The sequence below is a fragment of the Simochromis diagramma genome, unplaced genomic scaffold (genome assembly GCF_900408965.1).
Source record: "Simochromis diagramma unplaced genomic scaffold, fSimDia1.1 OVJJ01000545.1, whole genome shotgun sequence".
Taxonomy (NCBI): Eukaryota; Metazoa; Chordata; class Actinopteri; order Cichliformes; family Cichlidae; genus Simochromis; species Simochromis diagramma.
Genome location: NW_024387371.1, coordinates 1329419 through 1345634, shown reverse-complemented (window position 1 = coordinate 1345634; position 16216 = coordinate 1329419). Strand labels below are relative to the sequence as shown.

General features: G+C 43.5%; 1 protein-coding gene across 3 annotated transcripts in view; it reads right to left on the bottom strand.

Moving 5' to 3' along the window:
• Positions 1 to 15795, bottom strand: part of zbtb46 (zinc finger and BTB domain containing 46) — a 64279-nt gene extending 48484 nt beyond the window's left edge. The window contains exon 1 of one of the 3 annotated variants that reach the window (XM_040008292.1): positions 15517 to 15795. The gene's annotated coding sequence lies outside the window, so the exon portion shown is untranslated. The remainder of the gene's footprint in view (positions 1 to 15516) is intronic. The other 2 variants (XM_040008291.1, XM_040008293.1) reach the window with 2 other exon arrangements.
• Between the last annotated feature and the right edge of the window lie 421 nt (positions 15796 to 16216).

Genomic DNA, 16216 nt, shown 5'->3' with positions numbered 1-16216 from the left:
GGGTTTTTTTTTGCACATCCAAAAAGATCAGCCTCTACAACCCTCCCATCATTCCATCCCACTGATCTATACGGTTAAGCAGCTCCAGACGTTTTCCGGCACCATGCATTCTCACCTTCAGCCAGGCAGGTGTTAAGCCTAGAGTGATCTAATGGAAATCCGGTCATAGTAAGGATGGACTGGGATCATCCCGGAGTGACCGGGAAAGAGGTGTGACTCAAACACACTGCTGTTGATGTCCTTTACCTTAAATACCCTGGCTGGGTTTCAACTTCACCTTAAATGCCTTGCAACCTGTGACACTACTTAATATTTTAGAGTATTAAAAAAAGGGTGAGAAGATCCATGTGACCATCTCTCTGTTGTCTTTTTCCTGTGTCTTCCTCCTTCACACTCCAAGATGTGTGTGTGTGTGTGTGTGTGTGTGTGTGTGTGTGTGTGTGTGTGTGTGTGTGTGTGTGTGTGTGAATGTAGTTTCTGGGCTATCTTTCTCTCTAGGCCCCTAAGCCTGCTATGTCTCCCATGGTAACTCCCTGACTGACGACCCGGGGCTTAGCCTAAATTCTCCCTCTATTAAAAGCTGTGAAATGCAAATAATGAAACATCTCATTACCACTGTCGGAGAACCCAAAATGAAAGGAGGGGGGGAGGGAGAAGCGCAAGGCTTGGGGGGTTGGGGGGGTGGAGGCAGCAGCCATGGACTGTAATACAACGAAAGAGGGCTATACCGGAGGGAGGAAAGGTGAGAGGACAGAGAGAAACAAGCGAGAGCTGGAAATAAAGGAAGCAAGGAAGCAACAAAAAGGAAAGGGAGGATATGAAGCGCGTGAAAGGATGAGAGCAGATCTCCAGACAGTGCGTCGTTTCTTCCATACACGCCGTCATCAACAGAAAGGGGACTGGGACTAGCCAGACAGAGGGAGCACCCTGATAAATAAATTGCTGCAAATGAGCAGGTTTCATTCAAATATCTAACAGCCAGTGCTAGAATCTTCCACAATCACCTGCAATGCATGTGCAGGTAAAGACGGGAAAAGGCTACTGGTTTGTGAAAAACGTTTGCGGTGTACGTGGAAGTGAAATCACCAACAGGAAGTGTTCGTTTATGGTTTTTTAGGTGGGTGGAGACAAGTGGTGTAAGTGTGGCATTAGAGATGGGGGTGGGGTGGTGGGGGAAGGTCACTTGTGAGAATGATCACATCACCTTATGTGGTCTGTTGGTGTGAAACCCAAGTTTCATGACTGGAATAGTTCAGAGACTCATCTGCTGATTCACAAACCCCTGATAGTCTGAGGAAATTTATGGGACGTGCAGGTTTTAACGTTTGGCATTGTCTAATAGCAGGATTAGTCCATGGCTTCTTGAAATCTTTATTTAAGAAAAAGAGTATTCTGATGGATCACAAATGCATCGTGTCTTTTACCTTCCTTGTGAGGGAGAGTAGTAGATTATCTGGACTGCTGGAACAGATAAATTCTCCCTCTTTCTTTATAAACACCAAGGTTATTTCTGTATTTTCAGTCCTATTGAAAAAAATAACTTTACACCCATCACTGCAAAATCTCTACATGTGTGTCATACAGGGGAAGGAACACAAGCTGAAGCAAAAAAAAAAAAAAAGAAAAAGAAAATTATGCAGACGAAAACTTGAAGACAGCTTTTGCTAACAGACTTTCAAGTTAAACTTTGACCAACTGTACTGCATAACTGCATAAATATGTGGATGCCAGATCACAACACATGTAACATTAAAAGTTCTTAGTGAACACCTCAGTCTCCGCTTTACTGAAATTTCTTTCCACATGATTTTGAAAACGAGCTGCAGGGATTTACTTCCATTTGGTAAAAGAGAATTTGTAAGGTCAGTTACTGGTGATGGGAGAAATTTCACTTTTTTGTCAGGGGGGCATTGTTAATTTTTATTTGCATAAAATATTTGCTGTGGTTCAGTCACCAACTCACTCCTGTCACTGCATCAGTATACGGTATACTGCAGTGTTTATTTCTGGCATGTGTCCCTCACTCTGTCGTGACCAAGAGGTAGCCTATCTGAGGCTCTCATTCACCTACTAACTCACCAACTCCATCAGTCTTACACTTCTGGCATTTCCCAGCTCTCAGTCCCTGTTTATTCATTGCTTATCCTCTTAGTCCCAGGTTTAGTTCTTAGCCAATCATATGCTAGCTTACAGCATGCCCTTACATGCATCATTGGCTGTCATTGGCCATAGGTGGTGAGTGACGCTGATTTGATTTTATGTTTGACAGAGAAGTGGAAGAAAAACAACGAGTTGCTTGTGCAGTAAGATGAATGTAGTGAATGTATAATTCTTTTTGGCAATTTGTTCCCTGCAAACAAATGATTTGCGACCATCACGACACTACCACTCCCTGTTGAGGGTTAAGCTCATCCCAAAGACCCCTTATGACTTTGAATTTAGGGCTCTGTTAGTGTTGGGTGCTTTTTTTGAGACTTGATATTTGTTGTTTATGCTTTTGTCTCTTTATTCTGCCGATCTAGCCGCCTGTCTCTTGGTACATACCAAACTTGTAAAATGCAACTGCTGAATAGCTGCGCAGTGTCTCCTTTTTGTTGTGTCGAGCTGCAGTTGTACACAGACGCTGACAGATTGAAAGCGAGATTCTGAACGGCAAATCTAGTGCAGCAGAGACCTGGCATTGTATAGTTGATGTTAAGTACTGCAGAACAAAGAACCGGTGTGAAAGTCTCTGTTCTCATGTCAGACAAGCATGCGAGCTAACAGAAGCAACAACTGCCGCACGTTACTGGTTGGAGATATTGATCATTGAATAGCATATACGGTTGTTTAGTTAAAGTGTACAAAGATTCCTAACATCTTATAGCTTCCGCTTGGACCCCCAGAGCTCGCTGGTTTTGTCCAGTTTAAAACCAAACAAATATCTGAGAGGAGATTTTGCTTTGATTACAACAAGCAAGTGCATATGGGTGTAGGGGTTCCCTGCACACACACACACACACACACCACACCACATTCACACCTTTGTGAATATATTGGCAGTCACCAGTTTTTGAACTGACAGCACCCAGTTGGAAACATTTAACATATCATCCAACCTAGACTCTGCGCAGGGAGTTAAGTACTGTACTTCCACATCAAACATAGAAAAAGAATAACAAAAGTGGTGCTGGGTGCCGTAGCGTTAACCCTTTCTAGGGCACTCGGTGAAATACTTTAAACTTCAAAAATCCAACTATAGAGAGTTATTGAATGATATTATTATTGGACTTTCTTTAACTTTTGTGACTTGTTCATTTCAGTGATATGTTGCGCATCAAGTTCCCATATATATACAGTGGGGCAAAAAAGTATTTAGTCAGCCACCGATTGTGCAAGTTCCCCCACCTAAAATGATGACAGAGGTCAGTAATTTGCACCAGAGGTACACTTCAACTGTGAGAGACAGAATGTGAAAAAAAAAAAAATCCATGAATCCACATGGTAGGATTTGTAAAGAATTTATTCGTAAATCAGGGTGGAAAATAAGTATTTGGTCAATAACAAAAATACAATTCAATACTTTGTAACATAACCTTTGTTGGCAATAACAGAGGTCAAACGTTTACTGTAGGTCTTTACCAGGTTTGCACACACAGTAGCTGGTATTTTGGCCCATTCCTCCATGCAGATCTTCTCGAGAGCAGTGATGTTTTGGGGCTGTCGCCGAGCAACACGGACTTTCAACTCCCGCCACAGATTTTCTATGGGGTTGAGGTCTGGAGACTGGCTAGGCCACTCCAGGACTTTCAAATGCTTCTTACGGAGCCACTCCTTTGTTGTCCGGGCGGTGTGTTTTGGATCATTGTCATGTTGGAAGACCCAGCCTCGTTTCATCTTCAAAGTTCTCACTGATGGAAGGAGGTTTTGGCTCAAAATCTCACGATACATGGCCCCATTCATTCTGTCCTTAACACGGATCAGTCGTCCTGTCCCCTTGGCAGAAAAACAGCCCCATAGCATGATGTTTCCACCCCCATGCTTCACAGTAGGTATGGTGTTCTTGGGATGCAACTCAGTATTCTTCTTCCTCCAAACACGACGAGTTGAGTTCATACCAAAAAGTTCTACTTTGGTTTCATCTGACCACATGACATTCTCCCAATCCTCTGCTGTATCATCCATGTGCTCTCTGGCAAACTTCAGACGGGCCTGGACATGCACTGGCTTCAGCAGCGGAACACGTCTGGCACTGCGGGATTTGATTCCCTGCCGTTGTAGTGTGTTACTGATGGTGACCTTTGTTACTTTGGTCCCAGCTCTCTGCAGGTCATTCACCAGGTCCCCCCGTGTGGTTCTGGGATCTTTGCTCACCGTTCTCATGATCATTTTGACCCCACGGGATGAGATCTTGCGTGGAGCCCCAGATCGAGGGAGATTATCAGTGGTCTTGTATGTCTTCCATTTTCTGATGATTGCTCCCACAGTTGATTTTTTCACACCAAGCTGCTTGCCTATTGTAGATTCACTCTTCCCAGTCTGGTGCAGGTCTACAATACTTTTCCTGGTGTCCTTCGAAAGCTCTTTGGTCTTGGCCATGGCGGAGTTTGGAGTCTGACTGTTTGAGGCTGTGGACAGGTGTCTTTTATACAGATGATGAGTTCAAACAGGTGCCATTCATACAGGTAACGAGTGGGGGACAGAAAAGCTTCTTACAGAAGACGTTACAGGTCTGTGAGAGCCAGAGATTTTCCTTGTTTGAGGTGACCAAATACTTATTTTCCACCCTAATTTACGAATAAATTCTTTACAAATCCTACCATGTCAATTCATGGATTTTTTTTTCACATTCTGTCTCTCACAGTTGCAGTGTACCTCTGGTGCAAATTACTGACCTCTGTCATCATTTTAAGTGGGGGAACTTGCACAATCGGTGGCTGACTAAATACTTTTTTGCCCCACTGTATGTTTCCTTGCACAAAAGGTTAAGCTTGGCCAAAACTCGACATAAAAGAAGCAAGAGATTCTGCTGTTTGACTTCTACCCATTAATGAGTTGGACTACAGCAGCTACTAAAAAACAAAACTACAGTAGGGTGCTCACTGGGTTGAGCAGGTAAAATATGTGCTGTAGAGGCCAAGATTTTAGCCATTTGCTGCGTATCTTCACCCCGCTTAAACTTTCTCGTCCACTCTCAAACCATCCTGTCACAATAAAGCCCAAACGAAATAAAATTACAAAATTGATGACTCAAGTTGTTTAAAAGGCATAATTTTCATTTATTGTACTCTTCTCCCCTGGGCTTGTTTTTATATCCCCTCGTCTCGTCTCCTCTAGTTTCTCTTATTTTGGCAAATCCCAGTTCTGTTTTCAAAAGCACCAAATGCCTTTGTGGCCAGAGCGATGATGACAATATAAGGCTACGGACTGGCTCAGAACTCACATTTAACACTTACTCTGATCTCTCTTTCTCTCTCTTTCTCTCCATGCCAGCGAGCCACTCGCTGTGTGTGTGTGTGCAAATGTGTGTGTGTGTGTGTGGTTGTCCAGACCCTCTCATAGGTCTTAACACAAAACCTGTCACAGCAAAAAAGCAACCTGTCACGACTCAGCTAGACACGACTGTACATGACTGCACCACAAAGAACACAAGCAGGCTGTTCCCGAGCTGTTAAAACAGTCACTACAGCCACCAGCTCCAAAGGTCTCAGGCAAGAACACACACTAGGACACAAGCACACACATATACACACATAAAGCAAGTGAACAGTGAGGAGGAAATGAGACAAAGGGTTACCAGGAGAGGAGGAAGACAACGTAAAAAAAAAAAGAAAAGAAAAAAAATCACGTTGTATAGTAGGCCTTAAGGACTACACGTCTGAAATGTCTGACAGCTGAAAGCTAATTGTTGTTTGTTGGAGTGTGTGGTTTTTCGATGTACAGCTGAATGACTGAATGATGGTGACTCACTGCTGGTGGCCAGTCGCTATCTGGTGCCGAGGCGGGCGTCCAGAAAGTGTGTCTGTGTGTGTTAGGGTAACTTGGTGAGACTGTCGCTCTGTCAGACAGCAAACAGAGGCATCTTTCTCAAATCCACACTGGGCCACAGCTTACAATGAGCTCACGCAAAGAGGGGAGCAAAAAAAAAAAAAACCCACGACAGCTTAAGTGTGTACTCACAAGTTCAACAGGCATACCCTGCATCCCCCCTGAGCAAATATTACGAGACTTTACTCCCTGCTAATCTTATTCACAAACACTCTGGAGCGCACATAAAACTAAATATAAAAAAAAAACAAAAAAACAAAACACATCATTGTACTGTATTAGCTTAGCACTCCACATACAATATTCACTCGTGACTAACACTCCCAAAACTAACTGTACTACTGAGCAGCTCTGGGATTTACATATAGTGAGCGAAGCGTTTATAAAAACACATTTGTATATAATAGCCCGGGGCTGTGTTGTCACTCATCAAGCTGATCAAAAAGCAGCTGCTATACAACACTGATGAATCTTGGAGTGCTTTTGCAAATCTGTCCTTCAACGGCAGGAAAAAAAAGGAGGTGAGATAAAGGGAGAGAAATCAAGGGGAGAGGAGAAGAGTATCTAAATATAGAGAGACTCGCATTTTGGAGTCAGAAAAGAGACAGTGAAGGGTAAGAAAGAGGCAGGGAGACAGGAGATGTAAGAGAACGGAAAGAGAGGAGGAGAGACAGGGAACTAATACAAAAGCAACAGAAATGGAAGGAGGTGGAAAAAAGTAGCCTTCAAGCTGCAAAAGAAGAAGGAGGGAGTATGGAAAACCGTCAGTATAGACTCATTAGGTTTCTCATCTACTGCACTGCTTAGTGGACTTCTGGAGAACTAAACACTTAGTGTTAAGTCCACAAGACTTAAGAGTTTAGTACATGACAGGTATTAGTCAATGCATAGCATCGATATGGAGGCTCTACCTCTTCAACAAAAAGGCTGCAGCTCCTCTTCTGACTAAATTCTTATAGTAATCAGTGAAGATACAAAATCAATTACACTCTTTGTCTTCCTTGTTTCGCTGCTGTGCTGTGCATGGAGTAACTGCTCCATTTTAATGGCATACCTCCGAAAGCTTCTGGCAAAAAAAAGAAGTGGATTTAAGGTAAAGTTTCAAGTAAAGTTTCTTTTGTTGGAATGTAATTGTTTTTTTGTTGTTGTTGTTGTTTTTTATAAAAAAGGGACTTTTTAAAGGACATTTGCATTGATGGAAGAGTGGCTCAAGGCCATTATGTCCACTGTGACTGACGAAAAGTGAGGCTTGATCAGACAAACGCTTCACTTCAATCCTCACTTCGGTCCTGATACCTCATTTTCTGTCACCCCCTCCCTCCTTATCTGTCTGTCTCTTCACTCAGCCAGCGTTAAGTTGAACGTGACGCTGACTGTCACCTGTTGACTGCTGCCATGGCTTGCAGGCTTTTGGAACTACTGCTTGCCCGCCCACCTCCCCGACCCCCAGACAGCAATGGAAAGAACTGTAAATTCATAAAGAGAAGAAGGCATAAGAAACACAATGAGCGAGGGAAGGACAAAAGGACCACTGTGTAAACTCTCACCATGGTGCTCACCATCGCTAAGGACAACACCCACCACGGAAACCTAATTTTGAAGAAGTCACACATTCCCACATTGTGAGCCAGTGCCAGTATCAGGTGTCTGTCCAAACCACCAACCACCAATCAACTGCCACCCCCTTCATGACACACCAGCACATACACCAAAACAACCAGGAGGGGGGAGGTGAGATACAAGACAGGAGGGAGGGAGGGATGCGGGGGTGAAAAAGATAGAGTAAAAAAGATGAGGGCACGGGGATAGAGCCAGCTACAGACAAAGGCAGACAGAATGGCAATGAGTGAAAAGAGGAAGAGTGAGGAAAAAAAATAGAGAGAGGTGAAAAGCTCAATGCCATCTCACTGTGCTAGAAGAGAACAAAAAGACAGCAACAATGACGCTTACATATGCATGTTTCAGTTAGTGTGTGTGTGTGTGTGTGTGCCTGTACATGTTTGAAAATGCGGTGTTGGAAAGAGTGGTGACAGGGCCGTTGGGGAAATTTGCCCCTTGCCACCGAAAAAGGGATGTGAACCTACTCACTTCTGTTCCCATGTGGATTGGCTTCACCTCTTTTGTTCATAAAGGGAACTACACTGACACCGAAGAGCCCATAAAATGTACGGCCACTATGACAAAGGTCCACTTGTTTCGTTGATTTATGAATTTCACATGTAAACACACAAAGGACGTGGTTTTGGAACAAAAAAAAAAGCTTTGTTAAAACCTTTCTGAAGTGAAATAACTTCCTCCAGTCCTAACAGAAAACTTACTGCAAGTTGAACGGCTTATCTTCACAGGTAATACCGCATCTGAGCTAAGTCTGTTGGTGTATTTGGCAGAAAACTGGACCCTGCAACTTTTCATATTAACAGAATGTATAAATATGCGCTAGGGTCAAGGGGAAGGATAAAAATGAGAAAGGGAACAGAGAAAGGGTAAAAATGAGAAAAGGAGTAGAGGGAGGGTAAAAATGAGAAATGGAGTAGGGGAGGCCACATGAGGCACCTGGCCCACTTACAGCAGAGGAGGGGGTGGTGGAGGAGAGACGGAGGAGGAGGAGGAGAGGTGGAAGATTAAGGAGTGGGAGGGGAAAAAAAGAAAAGGAGAATTTGGAGAAGGAGGAGGAAGTGGAGGGAGAGGATGAGGAAGAAGAGGCCTGGAGAGAAAAAAGTCAGGTTGATACAGCTGGGACGGAGCAAGGGGAGGTGGGCGCGGGGACGACGGGGGGCTAGGGCAAAGTGAAGGAACGCAGAAAGGTTAGGAGAGAAGAGGATGTGAGATGAGAAGGCAAGAAGAAAAAAATAGGAGATGAAATAATGGGAAGGGGGAGAAGGGCACAGGGGGAAGTGAGAGCGGGAGAGAAAGAGAGAAGAGGTGGAGGCTGGAGACGACGAGGTGGCCTTGTGATGTTGAGAAAGGAGGTGGTGTGCGTGCGTGCGTGCGTGCGTGCGTGCGTGCGTGAGCGCAACGAATCTGTGTGCGTGTCTCTCTTTGTGTGTGTGTGTGGGTGTCTGAAATTATGACGAAAAAACTAACACCTCACCCAAAGTATGAATAACCGACCACAACAGGCCAACGTAGGTTCAATCTCTTCTCCCAGCACATTCGAGCAGCCTGCCTATACCACTAATATCCCACTAATACCACCCACAGTCCTCGCTCCACCTCACATCAATGAATATTTCATGTCCTGATGGCACTTTTAAAGCAAAAACTAATTAGCAAATCCAAGTTGATCTGGCATTAGTCATATCAGGCCAATTAAAAGCCCAGTCCTACTGTACATGTTAATGGCAGCGAAGTGGAATAATTGTATGTTGAGCAGGGGAGAGAATGTTAAACAGGCCTTGTTAGCAGCACTTTAGCACTCTAGCCTGAGTCCATGGCTGGATTACAAAACTCTACAAAGCTGAATAATGTTCGTCAGAAACACGCACACACATACGGAGGCACACACACATCTTTGAAAGCGTCAAACGAAAACTCTATCCATTAATTAGAGTGTCACCATCAATTCCATGGGGTCAGGTCTGATACTTATAGCTAAAGAAGAGAAATAGTTCCAGGGAAAATGATGGCTCTATGCTACAGTACTAATATTAAACTGAGATCCAAATATTGGCAGAAGCTTACAGGTCAGATGTTATTCAGTATTAGTGGGAGAAAACCATTCTCTGCTCCACACACTGTTTCTGCGGTCAGAGCCAGTCAACATAAGGTTGTAGAGACAGTTTTTGTGTGGTATTTGAGTACAGAAAGGTGCTGGTTTGTATTTGAGTCCTGCCAACCTTCCTTTCTGCGTGTGTGTTTTTTTTATGCAGGAGTTTAGATTGAGACAGACAGCACTGACACACACAGACTAAACTGTGCTGCACAAAAAAAAAGCGACAGAATAACAAGGGCTAGAGCGCTTTTGGAATGAATGTCTGTTTCATCACCACCACCCCTCCTCCAAGACAGTCACCCCCCTCTCCATTCTCTCTCCTTCACGTTCCCTCTTTTCCTTCCTCGCTCTGCCTCCCCTGTCTCGTTCTCTCACCTGAGCTTTGATATGGAAATCTCTCACCAGCCAGAGCCCGAGGCTAGTTGACTGTTTCTAAAGATGTATTTGCTCAAAGCCGCTCAATTTCTCATCAAATGCTCACACTATGTGTATAAAAGACAAACTCTTTCACTGGGAAAATAACAACTAACAACCATGTACTTATATGAAGCTTTCAACAGTCTGCAAACTCCAGACCTCAACAAAGAGGTTTTTCTAAGCCCAAAAACCTTCAAGTTTTTAATGGCTTATATAAATTTGACTAAGGAGATGGTGACCTTTCTGCAAAGTGGAGAGACGAGGACGCCAACTATCTTGTTGATAAAATAATTCAACTGAGCGAGCGCGCTCGTGCAGACTGTATTTTCTCACTGGTTTACCAGTTCATCCACGCCAGGTAATGATTATGCATTAAGGACGGCCTACCCAGCATATATACATATGACACTGAGCCAAAAACAGTGACAATTGGAAATATTCAAGGGCGAGTAAAACAATTTGCAAAAGAGGCAGAAATCATTTAATCATCTAGAAAGAGGTAAGAAAGTCTGGGTAAGATAAAATATGTTTTTTGTCAACAAAAGCAAATCATGCGAAGAACAACGCTAATCAGTCCCATGTCAGCTCATTACTAGAGAGTGGTGAAACAGTATCACAGGTTCATAACGCAGACGTTGTTCTTGTGTGTCATTCTTTTGCAAATTACTGTGATCAGTCCTTTTTTTTTAATAACTTGGATGCAAAAAGACAGATTAACTCTAAAAAGCTGATTTTTTTCATACTTCCCACAGAGATATAAAAGTTTGAGTCAGAATATCCTAAAACATGGGGTAATCTGTGGCTTAACACCAAAGGCGTTAATGGAAAAAAACATGAAGGGCACAGTTGCTAACTGCCTGAGACGGAGAAATATGTAGTGTAAATAAGCAAGCTTAAAGGGATAAGAAAACAGATATAATTTCTGTTTTGTCTCTTGTTTGTTTATTACCAACAGACAGAATGTTAACTGGAAGATAATATGTGTTTGTTATCTAACCGGCCTGCATTACCTGACGTGCAAAACTGCCATCATCACTTCACTTGTTGCAATTTTGTTTTGACAGCTTCCGAGCAAGTGAAAACGCACAGAATATTAAAGCAACAATTAGAAGTGCGGTGACGAAATAATGGAGAGGATCTGATCGGTTTTCACAAGCTGGCCCGAATGTGCGCATTGATGCAATTGATAACTGCTGTTAGATAATGTTGCCAATTCCAGAAAATTGCTCATGAAGCTGATAAGCATTGTGTGATGATGGCTCCCTGGAAAAAAAGCCGTTCTGCTCCACATTCCTAAATAAAAGAAAAACACACCCTGGTGAGAGCACGCAAAGTGAAATCCGTCATCTGTTTTCTCAGGAATGTGTGATCCAAAAAGGTGTTTTGCAATATCAACAGCTCCCAAGCAAAAATGTTCAAAATTCCCTTGCATTTATTTTTAGCAGCAATCAAATTTAAATTTTCCTTCAGGACTTCAATCTTTCTTCTGAAGTGTAAAAGACAAAAAAAAAAAAAAAAAGATTAAAAACTGGAAACTACCTTTTAATTTAAAGTTCAGGGACAAAGTAACGAAAGAAAGGAACTTAACAGATTGGTATTTTCATTGACGTCCTGTGAGCGCAAACAACGCTATGAAATATTAAGATATATGTGAGAGGTAGGGAGTAATTCAGCACATGTGTGCAGGTCTGGGGTGGGGATGGATTAAACTCACCTGTTCTCTCTGCTGGGGGCAGATAGAGCATGTCAAATGAGTAGAAAGGGAAGCCAGCTGTTACACACAAATACACGGACGCACACACATCCCCCACAGCATCCGTGTAACCCTATGGGGATTAGGAACACCTGTATTCATCCCTGCACAATGAGCTATAGAACCAGTTAAGCTAAAGGGCCTCGGGAGCTATTACGAAATGGGGGGATGGAACTGGTGGAGATATGGGTAGGGGCAGGTGGGGGGTTAATATGTGCCAAACTGTCTAAAAATGAAATAGATGTGAGAATTATAATATCCACGATGTAACAGGTAGGAAACAGAGTTGTCACAAAACTCCAGAGAGATGTGTTGTGTCATGTAAGACATGTACATGCCAGAGTAAGTGGTTCATTTTGCAGTGAATTAACCAAACAGGTGTTCCCATTAACAAGTAAGCTCTGAGGGGCAATCGGGTTGAGAAAACTGGCAGGGAGAGATAGAGACAGGGAGATGAATCAAGTACAAGGTTGTTAACAGGGACAAATGTGTCTTTGTGGAGCACTGATCCTTCTATCTTTTGGGAAAATGTACTGTAAATTAGATAAACTTACTGTATAGAGTATTGTCACGCTGTTTATATGAACACACGCTTGATGTTGTGAGGGTGTAGTACACTACATCCCCAGGGTCTGTGTAGCTGAAGTCGACCAACTCGCTACCACACAGTTCAGCCCACAACCTGAGCACCACCTACACAGCTACAGGCTTGCATTCATACACACACGCACACAATGAAGAGGCCATAGTGTGGAGCTTCATACCTGACCACCACCCAAACCAAGAACCCTCTTTCTCATTTTCTCACCCTCTATTCACACACAGCCACACCCTCACCGTTTCCCACAGATGTCCAAAATCTGCTGCGGCGTGTGGATATTATTCAGTGCAACAACCTCCGCCAGCCTCCAGCAAACACGATGGGAAACTTTGGTTTCAACCGAGAAAAAGACAGAAAAGTCATGCTGATGCACTTAATCTTGTTTAATCAACTTCAAAAGGTCCATTCATGAGAGAATGCACAAGTGTAAAGTGCTTCAAATCCTGCTTTGCAGTCCCACAAGAACACGCGCAGCTAATATTTTTTCCATCTTTCGGCCGATCTCGCCTACACTCCTCCTCCACTCATCCTTGTAACTGTTGTCTTGGTCTGTATTATATTCTCCCCGTGGAACACACAGATGGAGGTGCAGACACACACACACACACACACACACACACACACACACACACACACACACACACAGAAACACTGACATCCACTGTTCTCAATAATGATACTACACAACCCCACTTTAGGGAAGCAGCCCCACTGGGATGTCATGTCAGGACCCACAGACAGGATTGTGGAAGAAGCTAAGGTGACAGAATGGATGGCATATTGAAATGTGTTTGAATGCCAGAACAGCTGAGGATTGTAGGCATTAAAAGAAGATAATTAGGCTTTCATCTCCTCATGAGGACTTTGCAAAATGTGCATGGCATGCATGCAAACACACAAACACACACACAGACAAGCCTACAGTAATTGAATTACTGAATAAAAGACTTTGGAGGATTTATCATATCAAGCGCCAACTCTTAACTGAGTAGTAGGAAGGACAAAGTAACCAGACAAATCCAGAGAGAGGCCTAAGACAATTTGGAAAAATGGCTTGATGGTCTCTTAATCCCAGAGATCCAGTTAGATAATGTCAAAAAGAGGAAAAGACCTAGATCTAACTGGCATTACAAAGCTATAAGCCAAAAGGGCACGATTTAAATCTGCAGTGTTTTTGTTTGATTTGTGTTAGCACAAAAAAGCCCAAGTATATGTCTTCTCAGCCTTCTCTCGCTGACTTTTGTAACGTGTAACTTTGCTTCTGCCTATTCTGAAAAACAGGCTTTAACTGATGTAGGTTATACATAACAAGATGAAACAATTAAAATAATCTCATGAGGAATAAATCCCAGCGTTGGTCTAAGTTTGTCCTATGTTATATAAAAGTTTGAAATCCCCTGTGATAATGGACAGTGATTAGAGCAATGCATAAATCTCTTTGCTGAGCGCTCACCTGGCTGTGCAGGGGATGCACAACAGCCAGGGGCCCACCGCCGTTTTCTTTACAGAGCGTGAATGAAGTGGGGTTGTTCCCCTCTCACATGGTAAGCATGGTAGAAAATGGAGGAAGACGGAACTGACCGGTTTGAGAGGGCAGACACAGACAGCAGACATACACTGTACCCACAGCGCTGGAGACAGACCGAGCGGGAGAGACGCTTCAGCTTTAATAAACAGAAAACACTTGACGCCACTCTCTTTTCAACTCTCAACGCGGATCAGATGATGATCAGCTGTACCTCAACAATTACAAAAAAAGAAAAGAAGAAGAAGAAAAATACCCAAGAGCACCATCTGCAAACAAAATCCCCCCCTCTGTCTTGTCTGGTACTCTAGGGTTGGGTGTTGACGCAGCAGAAATTTCCAGCTGGAGAAATCCCCCAAACGGAGGTTAATCGAGGGGAGAAGGAGGAGGGTTTAAGCCCTTGTCTTCCAGACTCAGAGCGCTTTCATTTTGAATCCCCTCCAGACGGCTGTACGGAGCATCACTCGTATTTTCTGGTACGGCGTGTGCGCTTGACAATCCTCCCACACCCCAATCAGTGTGGTGATATCGTGTCATGCTTTTCAAAACTTTGTAAAAAATTTCAGCAGGATCCGGTGGTTTCGTCAAACTCGAGGAGCTGACACGAACCCCAAGAGAAAAATTACGTATGTGTCGGCAAGTGTCACATACACCTGCCTAACCTAAAAGATGGGCTTTTTCGAAAAGTCAAAAGGACACGTTTGACTAAGTGGTGCATGGTTTTTATTCAAAACCAGTCGTAAATTACGCAAACTGGAAACTGCATTTTCTTCCTGCGCGCTAACAATGAAAAAAGTATTTTTTACTACCCATTTATACTAGTAATATTCATTTGGATTTGAAGCAGTTTGGTAGTATATTCAAACACATGTGGAAAAACACAGCAAAGTGGACAGGAATAGATTTTTTTGGTCTATCTGTTTAATAATTCGCCGCCTAATGTGTGAAATATGGCTTTAATATGCGTATCCATTCAACAAATTACAGCTTCTCCAAATATCAACAAGCGCAATAGACAGCTGGCTGTCACGTATGGAACAGGTAGGCGTACTTTCAGACTGTTGCCTGCTCACTCGGTCGGGTATATCGCTGTCAAAATGCACTCTGCGTGGCTAACATGATGCCGACGGACTAGACTAAAAAGCACTGAGAGAGAGAGAGAAAAACAGAAAGAAAGAAAAAACAGACAGACAGGCCTTCATACAGTAGCTTTTCCGATGGCCAACTACTATAGCGCCACGATTTGTGAAGAGTTGCATTGTGTCATGTCTCCAACCTGTGCGCCCACCAACTATCAGCTGTAGACGCGATGGCTCCGTGAGGCAGAAAACTAATTGTTGGTAAGATAGAGCCTGAAGCCATGGAAATATTGCGATATCCGCCGCGTCTCAATGAAATCTTAAACCTGTTACCAAAGGGAGAGAGGCTGAACGCTGTATTTTTTTAAAGGGCTACTAGTAATATAAGGAAGTCAGACATACCTGTTACCCCATGGGGTCTGGGGTGGACGTGGTGTCGGTCCTTCGGAGTCCAATCTGGTGTGACAGCCTAAGAGAAGAAAGGAGGGGATGTCCAAAGCACTAGGTACTCTCCTTCCTCTCCTCTGTATGCTCTCTGTAAGTCTTATTCCCCGTTTTCTCCAACTCCCCGCTCCTCTTCCTCCACCAGCCCCTTTTTCTTTCTCTCTTTCCCTCCCCTGCTTTTCCGTGTCTTGGTATCAGGAGCCTCCCCCTCCTCCTCCTCTTCTGTGCATGTCTATCTCTCTCCCTCTCTCTCGCTCTCTCTCCCCTTCTCTCAGTTCTAACCCTACGCTCTCTCTCTCTCTCTCTCTCTCTCTCTCTCTCTCTCTCTCTCCGTGTCCCCGTATCTCCTCTCGCTGTCTCTCTGGACAGTCAGGAAATGAGACAGCGTGAATGCACTGTGTGTAGCCTATATCCATTTAATGTGAAATGATTCCGAAACGGCCATAATAATAATAATAATAATGATAATAATAATAATAGTAGTAATAATAGTAATAATAATATGCGTTATGATGTAAGCAGTGGGGCTGTGATGAGCCCCCGTGGGTCTTCTAGCTTGTGCGTCTGTTGCCATAGGGCTCAGTAGTGACCGGGGATTATTGTAACTTACCCCCTCTTGTGGCAACAACAAGAAAACACCGATCAGTCAAGATTTAAA